This window comes from Chinchilla lanigera, unplaced genomic scaffold, assembly GCF_000276665.1.
Source record: "Chinchilla lanigera isolate Chin_1 unplaced genomic scaffold, ChiLan1.0 scaffold00154, whole genome shotgun sequence".
In the NCBI taxonomy this organism is placed as follows: domain Eukaryota; kingdom Metazoa; phylum Chordata; class Mammalia; order Rodentia; family Chinchillidae; genus Chinchilla; species Chinchilla lanigera.
The window spans coordinates 477,885-485,138 of record NW_004955555.1 but is presented as its reverse complement, the minus strand read 5'-3'; the positions used below and the strand labels follow the sequence as shown (position 1 = coordinate 485,138).

General features: G+C 47.7%; 1 long non-coding RNA gene across 1 annotated transcript in view; it reads left to right on the top strand.

The window, feature by feature from the left end:
• The window catches only part of LOC102020492, a 25,369-nt gene extending 18,904 nt beyond the window's left edge, over window positions 1–6,465 (top strand). The window contains exons 3-5 of the long non-coding RNA XR_001232300.1: window positions 4,039–4,559; window positions 5,719–5,809; window positions 6,060–6,465. This is a non-coding gene — a long non-coding RNA (uncharacterized LOC102020492). The remainder of the gene's footprint in view (window positions 1–4,038; window positions 4,560–5,718; window positions 5,810–6,059) is intronic.
• The last annotated feature ends 789 nt before the right edge of the window (window positions 6,466–7,254 follow it).

Below are 7,254 nucleotides of genomic sequence, written 5' to 3'. Positions count from 1 at the left end.
AAAAAAAAAAATGAAAAAGATTTAACTATTATAAATTATACTGCAATAAACATGGATATGCATGTATCTCTGTAATGTAATGTTTTTGACTCTTTTGCCAAGCCTAATTTTTAATTTTTAATTTTGAGACAGGGTATTGTTAAATTGCTAAATTGTCCAGGCTGGGTTTAAACTTGGGATCCTCCTGCCTCAGCCTCCCAGAATGCTGGGGTTATAGGCATGTGCCACCATGACCAGTTTAAAACACTTTTGAGAGTCTGAAATTATGTAAAAATGAATCGTTAAAGAAAAAAAAAGCAAGCTTCCAGTTAATTCTAAAGAGTTGCCAAAGTTAAGAACCGCTTCCCCAAGTAGCAATTTGCCTAATTCTCTCTGAGCAATCTTTCTGCAAGCGCTGTTTAGTTAACTTTCTGAGCTTCTTTCTCAAAGCTTTCCAATTACCCTCTCATCTACAGAATGAAGCTCAAGTTTCTTAGGCTGCCGCTCAGCAGCCCTACTCTGCTCCTGTGAGCTACACAGTAGGCCTGACCCATGTTTTATTTTCCCATTTCTGAATTTAAAGCAATTTTATCTTTTCTTTCTTTCTTCCTAGAACACCCTTGCCTCTCTGTTCTGACTCCCAAATTATTCTTTGTCCTACAGCCCATTTCAGATCCTGTCTCTTCATTGAAGCTTTGTGCCATTACTTTATTTTCTTTTCTTTTATTTTATTTTTTGTCTTTTTGAGACAGGCTCTTGCTATGCAGTTCAGGCTGGCCTTGGGCTCACTTTGTAGCCCAGGCTGGTCTCGAACTCCCAGCGATCCTCCTGCCTCAGCCTCCCGAGTGTTGGGATTACAAGCGTGTGCCACCACGCCCAGCCATTCTTTTTATTAGAAGCAGTTATCTCTTCTTTCTTGAATTCTGGTAGGCACAAGGTGTGGAGTGAACACATGATCTTTAGATTCAGAAATGTGAACCCTTTTTACCAGTGAGAGATAAGGAGCAGCTTAACTGACTTCTTGGTAATAGGAATAATAAGCCCTGTCAGAGGATCATTGTGGAGTTTAGATGAGGTGTGAACAGAAGGGCTCCCAGACATAGTGAGCTCCTTCTCTTCATTTCTGTGGTTCACTGGCTCCAAAGGTATTATGGGTAGTGGAGAAGCTTTTGTCAAAAATTCCCTGTAGACCCTTAAAAAAATTTTTTTTTTAAAAAGTCTGATCTGGGGCTGGGGAGATAACTCAGCGGCACAGCACCTGCCTGGCAAGTGCAAGGTCCTGAGTTCGATTCCCGGTACCCCCCCCCCAAAAAATGTCTGATCAACACAAAGATGACAGCTCCTCTTTTTTTTTTTTTTTGGTTTTTCTCCGGTACCGGGAACCGAACTCACGACCTTGCGCTTGCCAGGCAGGCCCTTTGCCACTGAGCTAAACCCCCAAGTTTCTCTTGAACTGAACAGAATGCTTGGGACTGTAAGGGATCCAGCTGAGATTTGTTTTCCCCCTTGGAACACAACTCGGTAAATAAATGAGCTATGGATGGAAGAATGTAGCTGAAGAGAGGGAGCAGGGAGGGACAATGGGTTTCTAAGAAGACCGTGATGCAGTCCACACCCACTTTATCGCTTTCAATTAGACATGATCGAGGAAGCGTATCTTCTTAGTGAAAACTCCCTAAACCACGAGTCCTGCCTGCTTACCCTGCACAAATCCACTTCCTGCGCAGGTGATGTGTGTGTGGGTGAGTCAGACCCTGTGTGAGTGGAATTCTGCCCTCCGTTTCCTGCTTCCCCCACCCTGCAGCTCAGGGCTGAGTGTTCCATCTGCCCCAGCTCCCAGGCCTCCGCTATTGTCTGCAGTCTCGAGGCTCTGGAGGGACGGTTCAGAAGGAAGTCAGATGCCAACAGGCATGGAAAGACATAGGTGGGGTAGCCTTTGTTCAAAGGCCACAAACTCTGGGTGTGTTTTATTACTGTTTCTGGCTTGGAGTCTCCTCCTCTTTGGGATCATTCCAGGGACTCTCCCTCTGTTACTTCCTTCTCATTCCACATTCTTTCCGCTGCATACCCCTTTTATGGCTGGAGAATGGCTGTGCAAATAGTTGGCAATCCAGTAAAAGTGACTTTTTATGAGGACTGGGAGCCTGACCCTGCCTTTTCCTAGAAGAGTTATGAAGGTCTGTGAAGTTGTGTGTGTGGTGTGTGTATGTGAAAGGTGAGACAACACAAAAAAGCTGGCTGTTGGTCAAATCCTGGAAATAAAGGGTGCAAAATTGTTCTGGAAAGTGGATTTCATGTGGGAGACCTCAGAAATCTTAGGACACCACATTGCTTGGGGGCAAGGTTAAATGATGGCGTTGTGCCACAGTGGCTGCATTATTGCTTAACCTCTGCCTCTGCTTTTATTTTTGTCTTTAAAAATGGGAACGGGGGCTGGGGATTTAGCTCAGCGGCAAAAGCGCCTGCCTGGCAAGCGCAAGGTCGTGAGTTCGGTTCCCGGTACCGGAGAAAAACCAAAAAAAAAAAAAATGGGAATAATGCCGGCCGTGGTGGCGCATGCCTGTAATCCCAGCTCTCGGGAGGCTGAGGCAGGAGGATCGTTGCGAGTTTGAGGCCAGCCTGGGCTACAAAGTGAGCTCAAGGCCAGCCTGAACTGCATAATGAGACCCTGTCTCAAAAAGAAAAAAAAAATGGGGATGATGACACTCAGCATTTTTTTTTTTTTTTTCCGGTACCAGGAATCGAACTCATGACCTCGCACTTGCCAAGCAGGTGCTGTGCGGCTGCGCTAAATCCCCAGCTCCTGACACTCAGATTTTTTGTGAGGACAGTGGCTCGGGTAAAGCCCTTTGGACAATAACTGTCACTCAGTATATGCTGAGTAAGTGTGAACTATTATAATTAAGATACCATAGTGGTCATGGAGAATAGGGAGGTGTTTTCTGTCTCGGGTCCTGGAGGTAAAGATGATTGACACAGGCTTAAGTTATGGGAGTGTTAGTGATACCGGACCTCCAAGTGACACGGGGGAAATAAATGTAACTCCCAACCCACTAAATGTCCAATGCACCCAGTTTGTGTTCCCCAAAATAAAAAAATGAATTCTGAGGAACAACGGAGGTTAAGAGTAGGAAATTTTATTGGCGGGGGGGTGGCGACAGCTCCTGAAGGAGACAAATAGGGACTGGGAAAGTAGGCTCCACTTTACCGAAGAGGCTTTATAGAACAAAACCCCAAGGTGGGTACAAAATCATGATACGGGTAGAATGGGGCGCAAAATTATGATCAACCAATATGATTACAAGTGTAGTCCCCTGGGTAATACTGACCCAATATGGGGAAGTGAGTCACATAGCAGGTGTGCACGGGAAGAATAAGGATCTTTTTTGGGAAGAAATGGGTCAGGAAGTCCTGGTCACCCACCTGGGTGACTGATGCCTGTCTAGAGTAGCCGGTTGTTATTGCTTATCCCTCCGGAAGGTATGTAGCCTGGTCAGTCCATCTTTATCTTGAGGCCTGGCCCTCAGCGAATGCGCCTCCAGCCACAGTTGTCCTGTGTTGTTATCTTCTGCATTAACTACTTTGAGGGCCTAGGCCTGTCTGACTGCCTGTAGGATTTCTATTTAACTCAGCTGTCTCTAATAGCAGGGCTGAGGGAAAACAACTCAGGTACAACTTCTGTCAAAATACCTCTCTGCGACAGCAGAGAGTTCAGGAGTTCCCAGAGTGAATGTGGCTTCTGCCATAGTTACAGTCTCCTGGGAATCTAGGAAGAGTGTCTTAGAATCATTTGGTTGTGCAGAAGGTCGGCGTGTTTTGCAAACAGCATTCCTCTTGCTAGGGGGATTCCCTCGTGTGCCCCAGGTCATTACTTCTGCTCGGCCCTACCTTTATTCATAAGGTAAAAAGAGAAGGATTGAAGAAGGATCTAATAAGGAAATGAATGAAAGGCATAACTGGGCCTTGGGTATAAAATTAATAGGAAGGATTGTAAGTTTTATGTGAACATAAAAAGGACCTTTTTTTTTTTTTAACTGGACATCTCCCGTATAAATATAGCGGGTTGCCTTGCGGAGACAGCCGGTTCCACCGCAAGAAGATTCTAGCAGAAGCGCGAGAGAGTGAGCCGCACAACCTTCTCTGCTGCGGTGGGTGAGACTGAGTCACTGAGAAGCCAGGAGACGGAGAAGACGGAGATGAGCAGGGAAGAGAGGAAGCGGGAGGATGAAAGAAAAGATCCGGAAGGTGTTTACCGAGGATTCACCGCCCACCAGCCTTGCATATCTTAATTTACCCCTTTACTGTCATTTCCCGGTGTGGTGAGTTAGTGATCCTTGTGTTACACATGAGAAATGAGGCCGCAGGAGGTGGCGCGGGGCGTCTGTTTCACCTCGAAGTTTGTCTTCTTGCTTCTGTAGCAGATGAGTGAGAGAGAAGGAAGGCAAAGTGAGCTTTTGTTGTGGGTGAAGTTTATAACCGGTGCCTGTGTGAGGCAGAACAACGGGCTCCCCAAAATGTCCACATCCCGGCTCCTGGAACCTGTGAATGTTCCCCCACTTGATGGAAAGGACTTTTCAGATGTAAGGAAGTTTGGATCTTAGGGTGGGGAAACTGAGCTGGATTATCTGGATGGACCCAGGGCAACCACAAGGGATCGTATCAGTGGAGGGGGTGCAGGAGAGTCTGGGACAGATGAGAAAGACTTCCCTGGCCAAGGGATTTGGGAGCTTCTAGGAGCTGGATCAGGCAAGGCGGTTGGATTTGCCCCTCGGACATCTAGAAGGATTTACTGTCCTGCTGGTGCCTTTCTTTGAGCCCAGAGGGACTCATTTTGGACTCCTGATTTCTGACCTCTAGAACTGTAAGAACTGGGGAAAAATACCGGTAATCTCCGCTTTCCAAGAGGTTACAGACTGCCACACAGAAAAAGAGATGAAGAAAAAAGCCACCATGACTAAGTCCAGATTATGGGTGAAAAGTGGAAGATGGGAGATAGTTATTTTCATATCATACTTTATATGTTAATTTCCAAAGAAATAATTAGGCATGGCCTTGGATTCAATCCCTAGGACTGAAAAAAAATCATTATATTGTAATGTTATAAATAGCAGTACTTTTCTCTGTACCTTTCATTGTAACCTGAGAACCCCTTGGAGACCTCTGAGAGAGCCGCTGCTTGCGTTTCAGGATGGATTTAAGTTCAGGCTGAAGGAGGGAAGGGAATTACAGAGAGAGCGACAGCTGGAGCTTAGGCAAAAAGGGCCGGCCTTGTCCTGAGGATGAGATGAGATGTTTGTGCTTTGGTCTAAATGGTTCCTCACTTGAATGGATCAAGCTCGTAGAAACAGTTCCAGCCATCAAGGAATGTGGGGGGCAGCTTCTAATGGGGTGAACTGAGATGTTCTGGCTACTTGGAATAGCGAGTAGCTTCAGATTTGGTGGCAGGGGAGAATGTTCTTGTGGCGGTTTTTGTTGTTCAAGGCTTAGCCTTTTCTGCTTGTCCCCTCCTGGTATTTCCTGTAGCGCTGAAGTGGGCAGTGCCCTGGTCCCTAGCTGGGTACCTTGTGTTCAACCTCAGGGTTTTGTTTCTTTGTGGAAAGGTGGGTATATGGCCCTGAATTTGTTGTTTTGTTTCATTTTTCTTTCATTAGCACTTAGGGAATTGAAAGAGTGGCTTCATTCTCTAATGGCCTCATAATGGAGCCATCTAAATCTCTTCCGGATTCCTCCACCTTCTAGGAAGCCACGCCTTTTCCCAGTCTTCCTAGGCCTTGCGGGACTTAGAAGGCCGTATAGAGCGCTATGTGAGAAAGCAAAACCAAACCCAAGGGTAAGAACTCTGTTTTCTTAAAGTATATGTTCCTTTCTGCCCTTGTCCCTCCCTCTACTGTCTATGGCCAAGTCCAAATCTCTGGTCACAAAGAAACTGATTTCCTAGCTCCTGCTAGGGCTTGGCTCCACCCGCTAAGACAATGGCCCTATTTTTTCTATAGTCAAAAGCCCTTGTGTTCAGTCCCTGGAGTCCCACCCTGAACTGGTGCCAGCGCTCACGCCTTCTAGTTCCTTCCAGTTCCTTCCAGTTCCTTCCAGTTCCTTCCAGGTCATCTGCAAACTTGTCGGGGTGCGGTGGGAGTCCCGAATTGTGTCCAGCAAAAGGAGAAGTTTCTGGGAATCCCCAGCAGTTGTGCCTGGGAGAGTCTCTCAGGCCTGTTGGCAGAAGAAGCGGGATTGTGAGTCAAGACCTGTGTCCTGGGGCTGGTGACTGAGCTCTGACCTTCAAGGAGTGGATTGCTTCTCCGAGCCTTAGCTGGACCTTTCTGCAGAATGATATGCATCTAGATGAACAAGCCCACAGCTTGACTGTTCTGTCTGTGTATTTTCTTTGCTCTTCCTTGGTGAAACCTATGTCATCCCCTTCTGGGCCCAAAGAGTCACCCTCAGATAAAGGAATTTTGTTAATGTCCATATGAGCAGGCACAAACACTCAGGTGCCTTGGACCCTTCAGCTGAGTGGCCTTTAGGCTTGTGCAGGGGGGAGGGGGGAAGGGGAGGGGGAGGGGTGAGGGGGTGAGGGATGCTTTTGGCCATGTGTTAATCTGGGGCTCTTTGGTAACAGGAAGGTGTCCTGACAGATTGGGAGAGTCTCCAGTCCCAGCTTCAGGAGTTTGGACTCATGAGTGGGGAGTCACTAGCGGGGAAGTGGCCTGGTCACATCTGTTTCGGGACACACGCTCTGGCAGCTGGTTTGTTGGGAGAATTGTGTCTGTGAAGAGTCCACCTGAGAGACTCAGACCTGATCCAAGAGATCAGAGCACTTGGAGAGGAGGGAGAGTCAGGGCCACCTGAGGAGAAGTGGCAGGTTTTCGTGAGTGACCCAGAGGAAAGGGCCGTGGGGAGGGCCCTGCAGATGGCTCGGGGTTGTGTCTAGCTTGGGCTGTGGGGTGGATCCCGTGTCTTTGGCCCTGAGGTGAGGCTGAGGGTTAGGGACTGAAAGGCTACACTCAGTTTGGGGTATGTTCAGGTGAGACACTCAAGGGCCGTCCAGGTGGAGCTACCACATGGGCATTGGGGAGGACACAGCAGAAGCCCCAGGAGGCCGAGAGGGAGTGAGGGGGCTGTGGAGCCTGAGGAGGAAAAGAGGCACGTGCACAGGGTCTAGGCTGTGGGAATCGCATGCCTGGCTTCCTCTGGTACAAGGGATACGGCTGTGGGCTCTTTCCTCCACCTTTTCTGTCTGGAGTTTTGCTGATTGTTCAAGGTTTTGGCCAGATAGTC